Source organism: Schistocerca cancellata, chromosome 4 (genome assembly GCF_023864275.1).
Source record: "Schistocerca cancellata isolate TAMUIC-IGC-003103 chromosome 4, iqSchCanc2.1, whole genome shotgun sequence".
NCBI classification, from domain to species: Eukaryota; Metazoa; Arthropoda; class Insecta; order Orthoptera; family Acrididae; genus Schistocerca; species Schistocerca cancellata.
The window spans coordinates 227,928,017-227,943,414 of record NC_064629.1 but is presented as its reverse complement, the minus strand read 5'-3'; the positions used below and the strand labels follow the sequence as shown (position 1 = coordinate 227,943,414).

The 15,398-nt window shown below is 37.7% G+C and overlaps 1 protein-coding gene across 1 annotated transcript in view; it reads right to left on the bottom strand.

Moving 5' to 3' along the window:
- The window catches only part of LOC126183859 (constitutive coactivator of PPAR-gamma-like protein 1), a gene marked incomplete in the record, with an annotated part of 245,865 nt that extends 231,465 nt beyond the window's left edge, over positions 1-14,400 (bottom strand). The window contains 1 exon segment of the mRNA XM_049926151.1: positions 14,025-14,400.
- Positions 14,401-15,398: the final 998 nt, after the last annotated feature.

Sequence of the window (15,398 nt, the reverse complement as noted above, 5' to 3'; positions counted from 1 at the left end):
AACCCAACTGAGGCTTTGGAACGTAGATGAAGCAAACAACAGAAATGGCTTGGGAACCACAGCAAGAGACCCAACAGAGGCTTTGAAATCTTGAAGAAATCAAAAAAGACAGCATGGGAACCAATGCAAGTCTCTCAACCGAGGCTTTGGAACATTAATAAAGAAACCAGCAAACAGGACCATCTATCTATATGTAACACAATAAGCAATGTTTGATAACAACATCACACCCATCTTGCCTTTCCAACCTTACATGGGCACTACCAGGCTCATACAGAAACCGAAGCAACTAATGGTTTTGAACTGACTAAGTCATCAAATTTTCATGGCTTTCATAACTAGCTGAAACACCAGCATTAATCTATCAGTTGTCATTCTTGCTTGTCTTGAAGTTATGGGTTCAGCAACCTATTCCGTGTTGTGATCATAATATATTACACATCACTTTTGTTGAAGTTTAACCTCATATTTGGTCCCTTTACTGAACAGAATAAGATCTAATAGGCTCTTTCTAGTGCAGAAAACTGTGCACTTTCCAATGATTCGGGAAGAAAGAATTTCTGAAATTAACATTTTGCCATATTTATATTTGAACTTGGCTCATTTACTGTAATTTTGAATTTAACACCATGTTTGTGATAAAGTATAATCGAAAATATTTGGCTAAGTACAAAGATATGCTAATAGAATCATGTCCCAGGCATCATCATCATCATCATCATCATCATTTAAGACTGATTATGCCTTTCAGCATTCAGTCTGGAGCATAGCCCACCTTATATAGTTCCTCCATGATCCCCTATTCAGTGCTAACGTTGGTGCCTCTTCTGATGTTAAACCTATTACTTCAAAATCATTCTTAACCGAATCCAGGTACCTTCTCCTCGGTCTGCCCCGACTCCTCCTACCCTCTACTGCTGAATCCATGAGTCTCTTGGGTAACCTTGCTTCTCCCATGCGTGTAACATGACCCCACCATCTAAGCCTGTTCGCCCTGACTGCTACATCTATAGAGTTCATTCCCAGTTTTTCTTTGATTTCCTCATTGTGGACACCCTCCTGCCGTTGTTCCCATCTACTAGTACCTGCAATCATCCTAGCTACTTTCATATCCGTAACCTCAACCTTGTTGATAAGGTAACCTGAATCCACCCAGCTTTCGCTCCCATACAAAAAAGTTGGTCGGAAGATTGAACGGTGCACAGATAACTTAGTCTTGGTACTGACTTCCTTCTTGCAGAAGAGAGTAGATCGTAGCTGAGAGCTCACTGCATTAGCTTTGCTACACCTCGCTTCCAGTTCTTTCACTATGTTGCCATCCTGTGAGAATATGCATCCTAAGTACTTGAAACCGTCCACTTGTTCTAACTTTGTTCCTCCTATGTGGCACTCAATCCGTTTATATTTCTTTCCCACTGACATTACTTTCGTTTTGGAGATGCTAATCTTCATACCATAGTCCTTCCATTTCTGATCTAGCTCTGAAATATTACTTTGCAAACTTTCAATCGAATCTGCCATCACAACTAAGTCATCCGCATATGCGAGACCACTTATTTTGTGTTCACATATCTTAATCTCACCCAACCAGTCTATTGTTTTCAACATATGATCCATAAATAATATGAACAACAGTGGAGACAGGTTGCAGCCTTGTCTTACCCCTGAGACTACTCTGAACCATGAACTCAATTTACCGTCAACTCTAACTGCTGCCTGACTATCCATGTAAAGACCTTTAATTGCTTGCAAAAGTTTGCCTCCTATTCCATAATCTTGTAGAACAGACAATAACTTCCTCCTAGGAACCCGGTCATATGCCTTTTCTAGATCTATAAAGCATAGATACAATTCCCTGTTCCACTCATAACACTTCTCCATTATTTGCCGTAAGCTAAAGATCTGGTCCTGACAACCTCTAAGAGGCCTAAACCCACACTGATGTGATCTTATTTCCATCATCATTCCTATCCCATTCTACCTCAAAATCTGAAACATTACTGATCGCATTTTCACCTACATTGAGCAACTCTTCAAAATATTCCCTCCATCTGCCCAAGGCATCCACAGGATTCACCAGCAGTTTTCCTGACCTGTCCAAAATACTTGTCATTTCCTTCTTACCTCCCTTTCCAAGACTGCTAATTACACTCCAGAATGGTTTTCCAGCAGCTTGACCCATAGTCTCCAACCTGTTTCCAAAGTCTTCCCACGATTTCTTCTTGGATGCTGCAATTATCTGTTTGGCTTTGTTTCTTTCTTCAACATAACTTTCTCTGTCAACCTGGGTTCTGGTATGTAGCCATTTTTGATACGCCTTCTTTTTCCTTTTACAGGCTGCCTTGACTGTATCATTCCACCAAGCTGTTTGCTTCATCCTACTTTTACACACTACTGTTCCAAGACATTCTTTAGCCACTTCTAGTACTGTGTCCCTGTACCTTGTCCATTCCTTTTCCAATGACTGTAATTGACTACATTCAACTAACTGGTACCTTTCTGAGATCGCTGTTATGTACTTGTGCCTGATTTCCTTATCCTGAAGTTTCTCCACTCTTATCCTCCTACATTTGGACCTGATCTCCTGCACTTTTGGCCTCACAATCCCAATTTCACTGCAGATTAAATAATGATCAGTGTCATCAAAGAATCCCCTGAATACACGTGTGTCCCTCACAGCCTTCCTGAATTCCAGATCTGTTATTATATAGTCAATGACAGATCTGGTTCCCCTGCCTTCCCAAGTATACCGGTGAATGTTCTTATGTTTAAAAAAGGAGTTTGTGATTACTAAGCCCATACTGGCACAGAAATCCAAGGGTTGTTTCCCGTTCCTGTTGGCCTCCATATCCTCTCCAAATTTACCTATAACCTTTTCATACCCTTCTGTTCGATTTCCAATCCTGGCATTAAAATCACCCATGAGCAGAACACTGTCCTTGTCCTTTAACAACTACATCACTGAGTGCCTCATAAAAACTATCCATCTTATCTTGATCTGTCCCTTCACAATGCGAATATACTGACACAATCCTAATTTTCTTGCTAGACACTGTCAAATCTATCCACATCAGTCGTTCGTTTACATACCTTATTGCAACTACGCTGGGTTCCATTTCTTTCCTGATGTAAAGCCCTACACCCCATTGTGCTTTTCCTGCTTTGACTCCTGACAGGTAGACCTTGTATTCTCCCAATTCCTCTTCTTTCTCACCCCTTACCCGAATGTCACTAATGTCCCAGGCATTGTCAACAAATTGCCTAGTTTGAGTTCCTTTACATTTCTTATTCCTGAGATATCTGGCCCCAAAGAGGGTGAAAAATCTGTGCATTTTTCTCTGCAGATTTTTTTAAAGTCACTATAATGCATTACACTGGCTTGTAAAATGCTTTACTTTCTGTCACACTGTATTTTTCTGATTCCAGCCAAAAGCTATCCAAGACATGAAACTAAGAATTTCCTATTAGCTTATGTCTTGTAACAACAGAGCCTCAAACACTGGGCTCTGTTTATTCACAGGCAGATTCGTTGGAAAGCCACCCAAATAAAAGGCCACTGTTTCTCATATACTTAAGCTCAGAATTTAAAATTTTGCACAGGTTCATTTCCAGCATAGATTACGCCCACAGCAAATTTCAGAAAAACTCAAGGCTCAAGGAGTGGATGCCTGTGAGCACCTGAGACAGAATGACTACTAAGGCTGCCACATGCCTAACAAAACTGTTGTAATCAAAGATTTAAAACAAAACTGGATTAAAGGAAGAAAACCAAGAATTCATCAGATGAAATTATAGATATGGAATAATAGATGAGACATTCCTCCAGCAAAATGCGGATAAATAATTACTACACAAAAATCTCATATCTTCCATCTGCATGCTTTTTACTACAATCCTATTTAGGAAAATTACTAATAATTTGGGAGCTCATACCACGAGTCTGCAACAGATCAACCATGCAAGTACAGCAAGGATTAAAAGTTTAGACACTTGGAACACACTTTAGTAAATCAAGGAGAGTCTGTTAGGGTAGATCCATTTCACCTAAGCTGTTTGTCTACCTAAATGATGGGATGCTCCAAGAGATGGATAGGAATGAGAAATGTAGCTCTAGCATCAATGGTTGAGAAGTATAACTGGAGCTTTGATGATCATATTGGTTTTCTTTCTAAAGGACGCACTGTTTCAAACAATGTAAGATAATTAGATGAACCAGAATAAGGACTTCAGTTTAAAGAGGTAGTGTTTACAATCACCAGCAACAGCCTCAAAAAAAGGGAAAGTCATTCATTGGCTATGTTGAGGATAATCCATCTCTATGTTACTGTTTCCTAGATGAACAACAAAACAGTAAATGGAAGGAGCAAATATAAATCAGTCAACTTCACTTATATGAGGTCTGTTCAAAAAAATTCCAATCCATTTGTAATTTTATGCCAATGGTGTGATGGAGCAAAATGTCGTTGGCATCCCTGCACACACCTGTGTTTGATGTGTGACTGCCTGAAGTTTCACTGTTGTACATCTATTTGTCATTGTTCAGTGCTGTATTCAGCAGAACGTTGTGTTGTACAGTTTGCGAATTTCAAGATAGCAGAGTTACAGGAGCAACACGTCTGCATTAAATTTTACATGAAACTCTAGAAAAATTTACAGAGACAAACCAAATGGTGCAGAAAGCCTAGAGCGATGAGTGCTTAAGTCATACTTGGTGTTACAAATGGTTCACACAGTTTAAAAATGGCCAGACGGAGCTTAAAGATGACCCTCATTCAGGACACCCTTCAATGTCTACCGATGATGCTCATGTAAGGTCAGTAAAGCAGTGTATGCCAATCAAAGACCAACTGTCCACGAGATTGCAGAAGAATGTGACATTTCAGTTGGATCATGTCATGAAATCCTGACACACCACCTTTGAATGCATTGTGTTGCCACCAAGTTCATCCCATGGAAGACCTTCAAATCGCAACCTGTGAAGAGCTTTTGGATTGCACAAATGAGAATGAGGTGTTTCTTAAGAGAATCATACCTGGTGATGAGACGTGGGTCTATGGTTATGACGTTCAGACCAGGGTCTATGGTTATGATGTTGAGACCAAGGTTCAATCTTCACAATGGGTTGGGAAAGGTTATCCAAGACCAAAAAAATCTGATCAGCTCAGGTCAAATGTTGAGGCCATGCTGATAGTTTTCTTTGATTTTGAACGGTTAGTTCATCATGAATTCATGCCACAATGAAACCTCCACAGATGGGTGTGTATAAGAGATTAATAGTTCACTAATTCTGTCACCAATGATTAAAATTTTTGTGTAGATATGACAGCTTTCATATGAAATATGACAGCCGTCCTTCCCATGCATCATTTGCAAACAGAACATAGAAGGCGATAAAATGACAGTGGTACATAAGTTAACCTCCACCATTTGCTCACGGACTACTGATGTAGGTGTACTATATTTTCATTTGCCTTTGGTTGGTTTGGGAGGTATTTGTGTGGTCAAATACTGGTTTAATACCTACTTTCAGCACTAGGCTATTCTGTCATGATGCTGGGCTAGGAAGTAGGAGACAAGATGATACAATCCATCAGCTATGATGCTATCAGCCAGTATGGTTAATACACTACACAATTACACATATTTCAAATGTCAAAGAGTCTAATATCCTGTGGGAATATGGGAAGGGGTGGGAGAGGAGAGCAATATACTTGTTGTTGAGCCCCTTTAACACAAACCTGAAAATATCACATCACAGTGGGAAAAATAATAGTTTTCACCAAACACACAAATGCAACTAAAATTTTGTAATATATATATATAAAGTTGGTTAGGACATATATTGGCTCCAACCCACACAACAAACTGTCACCTTACCACCTAATCTAGATCTTAAGCCATGCTGCAGCAAAGTTTCACAACATCCATTATATGATGATCATGATTATGATAATGATGATAATAATAATAATAATAATAATAATAATAATAATAATAATAATAATATACTGGAACAGAACCATTATAACAGATAAAACAACACCACATAACAAACCTGACATCATACTAACCAATAAAAAGAAGAAATTAACACAACTAATCGAAATATCCATACCCAATACAACAAATATACAAAAGAAAACAGGAGAAAAAATTGAAAAATACATCCAACTGGCTGAGGAAGTCAAGGACATGTGGCATCAGGATAAAGTTGACATTATACCAACTATACTATCAACTACAGGAGTCATACCACACAATATCCACCTGTACATCAATGCAATACAGCTACATCCAAACTTACATATACAACTACAGAAATCCGTAATTATTGATACATGTTCAATAACCCGAAAGTTCCTAAATGCAATATAACATATACCGTACAGTTAAAAAGAAGTCACGCTTGATCAAGGTCCGCGTCGTTTTCCATTTTTGACCAGACATAACGTCTGGGAAAAAGAAAGAAATAATAATAATAATAATAATAATGTGCTGATAATGATAACAGCAATAAAAGCAAAACACCAGAATCACAGACTTCACTAGCCCCAATCAGACGTAACTTGTTTGCGTTGTCTGGATGTTACTGTATTGCACAGGAATTAATTTCATTGAAGAAATGGTAAGCTTAAAATATTATCAAATTACACAGTAATACCTTCAGGAACATCAATAATCTACGTAAATAATGTCTTGTCCACAGCAATTATTGCATAGTATTTTCAAATCTATAATGATTATGAATGCACTCAAAATGAAATATGGTACTTATTTCCAAACTTCTTGCAAACAGCTATTAATATTATATGAATCGGTTAGAAATAAAATATACTATTAACTTTTATAAGAACGTTTTTAAATTTCATGCCACTTTTTCAAGGATATTTTTAAAAACTACTACTGATGATGTTTATTTCAAATAATTGTTACCTTGTAGAATGGATGCTTCAATCGCCAATCATAAATGTTAACTTTCTAAAAATTATAAGTCAAGGAATTAACTGATTTTATAACTTCATTAATTAATTTTACACATGTTAATTTGTGAGAGTTTCTGATATATATATATATATAGAGAGAGAGAGAGAGAATAATAGTGGTACTATCCCACTTCACTGGGGCACAGACTGCCAAAGATCAGAAACTCTCACAAATTAACATGTGTAAAATTAATTAATGAAGTTATAAAATCAGTTAATTCCTTGACTTATAATTTTTAGAAAGTTAACATTTATGATTGGCGATTGAAGCATCCATTCTACAAGGTAACAATTATTTGAAATAAACATCATCAGTAGTAGTTTTTAAAAATATCCTTGAAAAAGTGGCATGAAATTTAAAAACGTTCTTATAAAAGTTAATAGTATATTTTATTTCTAACCGATTCATATAATATTAATAGCTGTTTGCAAGAAGTTTGGAAATAAGTACCATATTTCATAGCTGTCGATTGCTGCTCACCCTGTCTGTAAGATCATATATATATATATATATATATATATATATATATATATATATATATATATATATATATATATATATATATATATATATATATATGATCTTACAGACAGGGTGAGCAGCAATCGACAGCTATTTGCTTTGGTGTACGGGAAGGTGTTGTTGAGTAACTGAAGGAGGATACACAATGACTTAGACCAATTCTTGTTGGTGTGATGAATGCCAACTAGCTCTAAATGTAGAAAAATGTAAATTAAAGCAGATGAGTAGGAAAAGCAATTCTGTAATGTTTGAATACAGCATTAGTAGTGTGCTGCTTCACACATTCACATCATGTAAATACCTAGGCAAAACACTGCAAAGCAATATGAAATGGCATTAGCGTGTCTGGATTGAAGGTGAATAGCCCAACTCTGGTTTACTGTAAGAATTTTAGGCAAGTATAGCTCATCTGTAACAGAGACCACGTATAGGACACTAGGGCCCACCATTCTTGAGTACTGAATGAGTGTTTGGGATCCCTACCAGGTTGGATTAAAGTAAGACTTGAAGTCATTCGGAGGTGTGCTGCTAGATTTGTTACTGGTAGGTTTGACCAACAAGCAAGTATTCGGAAACTCAAGTGGGAATCCCTGGAGGGAAGAATACATTCTTTTTAATGAACACTGCTCAGAAAATTTAGAGAACAGGCATCTGAAGCTGGCTGCAGAAAGATTCTACTACCGCCAAAGTACATTTTGTGGTACGACCACAAAGGTAAAGAAATTAGACGTCGTACAGAGGCATATACAGTTGTTTTTCCCCTTGCTCAATTTCTGAGTGCTACAGGAAAGGAAATGACTAGTTGTGATACAAGGTACCTTCTGCCATGCACCATACGGTGACTTGGGAAGGGGGGGGGGGGGGGAGTACGTATGTAGATATTGCAGGCCAGTCTGCCTCTAGTGTTGTGAAGGTGTGTATTCTCTCAGGTATCAAACTCACCTAAGATGCTTTTGATATAAAGCAATGCAGTACAGATTTACAACAGAACATATCTTTAACTCGATAAAGGAAGGTTGCAGTTTTCCTTACGATTAACTTTGCTCATTATTCAGGATACTCTTAGTTTTGAATTTTTAGTTTCACCAACAACAATAATATCTACATATCAGTATGATTAAGGATGTGTGAGAGAGAAAATGCCCAGATATGTCACCTTCAAACACCCATTAATGACTGCATATGCCAGTTTCCACATGGCTAGTCCACTCTAGCCATTCTCTTTCAGACATTGCTTATATGTTCCTCCTGGTTTAATTTTGAAACAATGTGAAAGCCTACCAGTGTCACTGATTTAATTTTTTACACCTTCTGACAATCCCACCTTCAGTTCCTATGTTGTATCAAGATTTCAAAGGATTGCATTGGATGGGGGGGAAAAAAAACAGTTCATTGCTAGTTCCAATTTTTCCATGAGTTGCCCAATTCAGCTGCACTGTATAACTGTGTATAGAGCAGTGCCGTGTCATCTGCATAACACACTACTGAATTAACTCCAATGTCGTAAGGTAAATCATTGACTGCAACAATGAACAGAAATGAACCAAAGTCAAAGACCTGCGACACTCAAGTATGAACTTCCTTTAGCAAAAACCATCACGTTTAATGGAGACAAAACTATCTCCTGCCTCTTAACTACAATTAGATTACAGCTAAAGATGGGTTGTGTATGCCTTAAAATTACCGTTTTGCAAATGGGTGTTTTTGGGTACGCAGCCAAATGCTTTACTGGTATCACAAAGCACAACAGACACCAGATCCTTATTGTCAAATGCAGTCAGCACCTCGTTAACATCAGTGACACCATTAGTAGCAATAGTATTTTTACCACTATGAAATCCAAACTGCGTTGGAGAAAAGATAATGTTTTTTGAAATAGGCATTAAGCTCATTGCACATACCCCCTAAAGCTTTGGAACAATCTAGCACAATAGAAACTAATCCGCTGTCTTGGGGCAGATGCTAATCTCCCTTTATGAAAACTGGTAAAACATTAGCAATTTTGAGAGCATCATCAGGTTAAACTCTTAAGTTCCTGAATACTTCTTAAAACAGAGGGCTTTTGATACAGATTTTATAATATCCTTGAGAGTGATAATATTCCAGCATAAATCATCCCTCCCCATGGGCTCAGCACCTAGTAGATGTAATGCATGTGAACCGTTTTGATTGATTTTGTTTTTCAGCTGACTTTTTAAAGTTAGGAAGTAAACTTTCACTTCTTCTGGGTCCAGAAGTACATCTCATGTGTGGGATTGTGAATTTCCTTGTTTGATAATGTTGCACTTAATGGTAGCACTTATGTACTGTTCACAAGAGTGTTTCTGACTGTAAACTTCAAAAACAAACTGATCCTGCCCATACTGAAATAACTACTACACATTCTCATCAAGTGACTCAGGAAATCAACAGAAAATTTATATCAGAATGGTCATCTCTATTTAACTACTAATTCTTCCTTACTTTCAACCAAAAATCTATGCCACCTGTGATCCTTTGTTCTCCTTGCAGATTTATTCAGACTGTTCTGAAGTTTTCATTCACTTCCCACAGCACTTCATCAAAAACGTTAAACAACACTAGTGATTAGCAACAGTCATGAATAACATGCTTCTTGTTACAAACTTGCGTTCCTTCCACTTTATCATGTCCGTCTGATTTTCGTAGATGTTTCAACTCATTTGTCTGTCTATGGACTTTAATCCTAATTGTCTCAAGATTTTTGAACATCTTATTCTGTCAAAGACTTTATGCAACTACATGAATTTCATGCAAGCATGTTAATTTCTCTTCTTTTCCATTTGTTCTGCCATTAGTACGTTTAAGTCAGAATTGTTGCTCCTTTTTTAAAGGAAATTGATCTTCATTCAGTTCCTTTTCCAAGACATTGATGGTCACACAGTTTTCACACTTGTCTGTCTGTGCTCTCTACAGCAGCGTGGTAATGTTTTCCTAGAAATCTGATAAGTAACCTGTGTGAAGGGTTTGCTAAACTTTAGAAAGAGCACTGCATTTTATCACAGTCTAGTGCGGGTGTTGGCAATGTGTCTCCAAGTCATGTTGGAAGTAGCCAACAGGAGGACAGAATGTGGTACCCAATGTACAGCTGTTAACTACCTACAAGATGTTAACACACAAATTAATTGCATTTGAAGGACATCCATTCCTCCATATTCTGCTTTTGCCACAAATTGATGCGCCAATTGTAAATATATAAAAAAGCACATTTGGACCTTTTATGTTGAAATGTTTTGTAATAACTTCATCTGATGCACTAATGTTGGCTATGATGACAAAATGCTACAAATTACTCACATTGTGTGGATGACCCTTTCTTCATTTTCTACTTTTACCACTTATTGCTATTCCTTTTATTAGTATATAGTATAGTTTTGCACTTCCTGCACTGAAATATCATTAACGTTTTGATTTCAATGGCAGAATTGATGTTGTAGTAACATACTGACATGTAACATATCCCGAGGTGTCTAGGTGGGAAGAGAACTGTTTGATTGTGAGTCAGTGAGGCCAAAACATGTGAATATTAAATACAAGCTGTGGTGACACTGATCTGTAGCATAGTATATGTTACCTTGTAAGTTAATTATTTCACTTTCCATTATTTTCTATTTACCAAATGTGTGAAAAGCAGCAAGTGAGAACTCAGTGTTATGTTATTACTCGTTTGTGCGAATGAATTCAGTATGATTGCACTCTACAACCTCGTATCATACAGTGGTGTTAAACACCTAGTACATCTCCTGTGATCGAACAGGAAAAATTGTTAAATCAGTGGCTATACACGAGCTGTTCGGCTACCACAACTTCCCGTGACTGTGGCAAGCATTACTCTCATACATGGCGAGGTTAGAGGTATACGGCCCCTCAAAACTTTATCAAATGATTTTTGACACTGGCTAAAATACCTCCTCCTATACCTCTGCAAAGATACATCGTTAATTTCTGCTAATCTGTTTGAGTTATGGACGTTTAGTGGGTCATCAAACTCTGAACTTGCTACTGGAACACATATTTATTCCACAGCAACTTTTCCTTCTTTATTATAGTGGGTGTCTATTCTGCTTCCTTGTACCAGTCTTCCAATTTGCTCCTGTCATATAGTTGCCATTTCATTTGAAATGGACAGAAGTTAGCAATGGGATTATTACACAGCACCTCAATTGGGTATGATTTGAAACACCACAAGAAAGGATTTGTACTTCACACTAAAGTTCATAGTAAGCTGAACATCTGAAATTTATGTACATTATATCATAAAAATTTTAAACTAAATGACTCCCACACATGTCTTTTCATCCCAATTCACATCTTAAGAATATCCCGCAAGACGTATTTTCAAATTGTGCCATTCACATAAAACAATTAGGCTAAGTTATTTTTACCAAAACTTATCATGTGATCCAATCTAACTTTCACAGCCTATTTCCAGAATAAAATCCCTGAACTACTGCAAGTTGGTAACGCCAGCGAATGTGAATTATACAGTGCAGTAACAGATTTGTAGTGCAGTCTGATGTCTATGCTTGTGCCAGCAGATCTATTACCCCTAACCCCCACTGACACCCACACACCTATCTGAATTTGGCTGAAACAACAGTAGTGAGATAAAACAGAAAGAAACAAACTAAATCACCCCTGAGGTGCACCAATTGCACAAAATATTTTTCTTTGCCGGCACAACTTTTCAGTAGTAAACTTCATAGTCCTGAACCCATTCCCTTTATGTTAATATTATGGAGTGTCATATTAGTTTTACTGACCATGAACTGTTGAAACACTCCAAAAATCATCAATTATTTACACTTAATGCCAAACATATTATGTACGAGTCCCACCTCCCCCGCCCTCAACTGTTTCTTCTGCAGTAAACAAAAAATTAATGAAGTATCCACAAATTCATAAATTAATTAAAAAATAAATGATTTTATAATATCTAAGGTGAGATGTGTCTTAATGCATCAAAGTGAATGACATGCTTATTTAATAATCAACTCTAATATAGCAGCAGGAATAACAGAAACAACCAACAGTGACACACTTCCCCCTTCATGTGTGGGCAGATAGGCCTACTACTGCATACAATTACCTGCTCATTATTGGCAAATAAAACTGTGCGCCTCAAAAATCTTCAAGACAGTGCACTCAATTCCAACAATAAATTACTGTGACATCACTCATTTGTATCATAAATGTCTGCATGGGTCACCAATAGTAGCAATGAGGCAAATTTTCTTACAACACACTACTGCTACTTAATTGCTCAGTTCTATGAAATTATTTTGGTTGCAAACTGGCAGAGCATTACTAAGGAATTTAGTAACACTCAGCAGTCTTCTGGTTGTACCGAGCGGGGTGGCGCAGTGGTTAGACACTGGACTCGCATTCGGGAGGACGACGGTTCAATCCCGCGTCCGGCCATCCTGATTTAGGTTTTCCGTGATTTCCCTAAATCACTCCAGGCAAATGCCGGGATGGTTCCTCTGAAAGGCACGACCGACTTCCTTCCCACTCCTTCCCTAATCCGATGAGACCGATGACCACGCTGTCTGGTCTCCTTCCCCAAACCAACCAACCAACCATCTTCTAGTTGTGTATAGCTCTGCATTTATGACCTAAGATAGCCCCTCACTTACTCCTTACACAGAACAGAAAAAGTTGCAAAACTAATTTGTGGTATTTGACGTACTCTGATAAAGAACAGAACGTCTAACACAAAAAGACACGTCTCAAAATATATGGAAACATACACAAAAACTGCTTTCATAGTCAGCATGGCCTCATTTTATAAAGAAAGGCAGATGTAGGTGCGGATCTCCGCACATCGAGTAGTATTGAGACCAATACAAAAATACCCAGCAATACAACTAGGGAATAAACTTTCATAATTATTCGGTTTTATTATGTCACCTATGATATCTTCTCTCAAACTATTGCCGACCAAAAAAATGTACTAATAAAGTACATTACAGAACAGAGTCGACTACACCTCAAAAGTTTCTGATCACACACCGAGGTAAACGACTCGACCGGGTTGTAATTGGACCCTCACCATCTAAATTTATGTCCCTCATTTAAGGGCTTGTATCACATTTTAATACAGCGTTAAATCAACACACCAAACACTTCCAGAAGGCCATTGACGTCTACTGACCACAAAGTAAAACAGGTACTGGGTAACAAATTATTCTGTGCGATAAAAAGTCTAGTTTTTCTTTTGATTGAACATGTAGAAACTGAAATTTTCGCGTCATTCATTTGCACAGGAAAGAATGCACACAGATGTAGCAAATAGGTATAAAAATTGTCTAAAATACACGACACTTAGTCAACCACTGGCATTATAGTCTTAGTGCTGAAAAACAACATAAACCACTACTAATTTTCCACAAACTTACACTGTTTTTGCATCTAACATCGACGCGTCGAAACACGCTGCGAAATGCTGCACAATAAAAATCGCCAGGCTTTGCAAATGAAAATGTATCACAAGCACTAACCATGTTTTGATGAAGTCACTGCCACAGCACATTAACATTTAACCATAGTCATTTCGAATCCAACAACTGAGATTAATATATTTAACATATAACCGGCGTGCTAACAGAAACAGCGAAAACGGCGTATCATAACATTCCATGAAGCAGCCCCCAGCGTCAGATTACAAGTTCATAAGCCAGATAAACAAAAAGATGAATCGTTTCCAATGATATTTTACACCTATAAGAAGAACACATACATATACTAAACAATCACCCTAAACTATATGTACCACCATTTTAGACACCTAGCTGACGTAAAAGAACCGAACAGACATCACATTGCTTCAAATTGTCGGCATGTCTTTGGCGTGCGTATTTCAGCAGTTTTTTTCTAATAACTTAAATTTAGAGAATAAAATTGTTTATTTTGTATTTAAGACGCAATAAAAATCGTTGCAAAGATAACTCAAGAATGCTTTCATAAAAATTGTTTGAAAAAAGTAGAAGATGGTGTTGTGGCCTTCACTCCGAAGATTGGTTTGAGCCAGCTGTCCACGTTATTCTATCCTTTGAAAGCCTCTTCGTTCCTACATAACTATTACAACCAACATCCATCCGAACCAGCTTACTGTATTCGAGCTACGGTCCGCCTCTACAATTTCTACCCTGTACATATCGATCCCTAACCAAACTGACGATTCCTTCAAGCCTCAGTATTAGGGACTTGGGAGACACTAGATTCATCTCTATACTTGTGTCTAGGGACAGAAAATCTTGGTGCTCGTGCTCAGTGTTCGTTGCGCTCAGCTGGTCTTGGGTCTGCAGCTCGTAGCCTTTCCGGGGGTAGTCAGGGAATGATCCTGTGCACTGTTTGCGTGATCTGGTTACTGTGCATTTGTTTATAAGGTGTGTCCACACGATGCCTCTTTCGTCATGCGCAATCGCAGACGCACGAGAATAAAAGGGCATGCACAAAAATGTATGAAAAGGACGTATGTACGAATGGAAGTTCTCGTGTCCACACGTTGCCTCATTGCGCAAGTATTCTGGTATGAATCTCCTTCTTTGCTTGGGAGCCTGTGTGGTGCGTATTGTGATGAAAAGGCAACAGAAAAAAAGAAAACGGAAGAGCAACTAAAGGTAAAGAAGTATATAAACAACAGAGGTACGAGAAATACAAAGTGATGACAACGTTTTGTCTACAAATTTCAGAAGGAGGTCAAATTGAAATTTTAGATTTTCTGCTTGGGAAACTGAACCGATAAGTCTGGCAATAAAATTTTGTTAGCTAGTAACTGGCGACCTATATACTCGTTTGAATTATTTATTCATTTGAAAACAAAGCGTTTCAGTTCTTCAAATTCGTATCTTGTAAAGTGGAATAACTGTAAT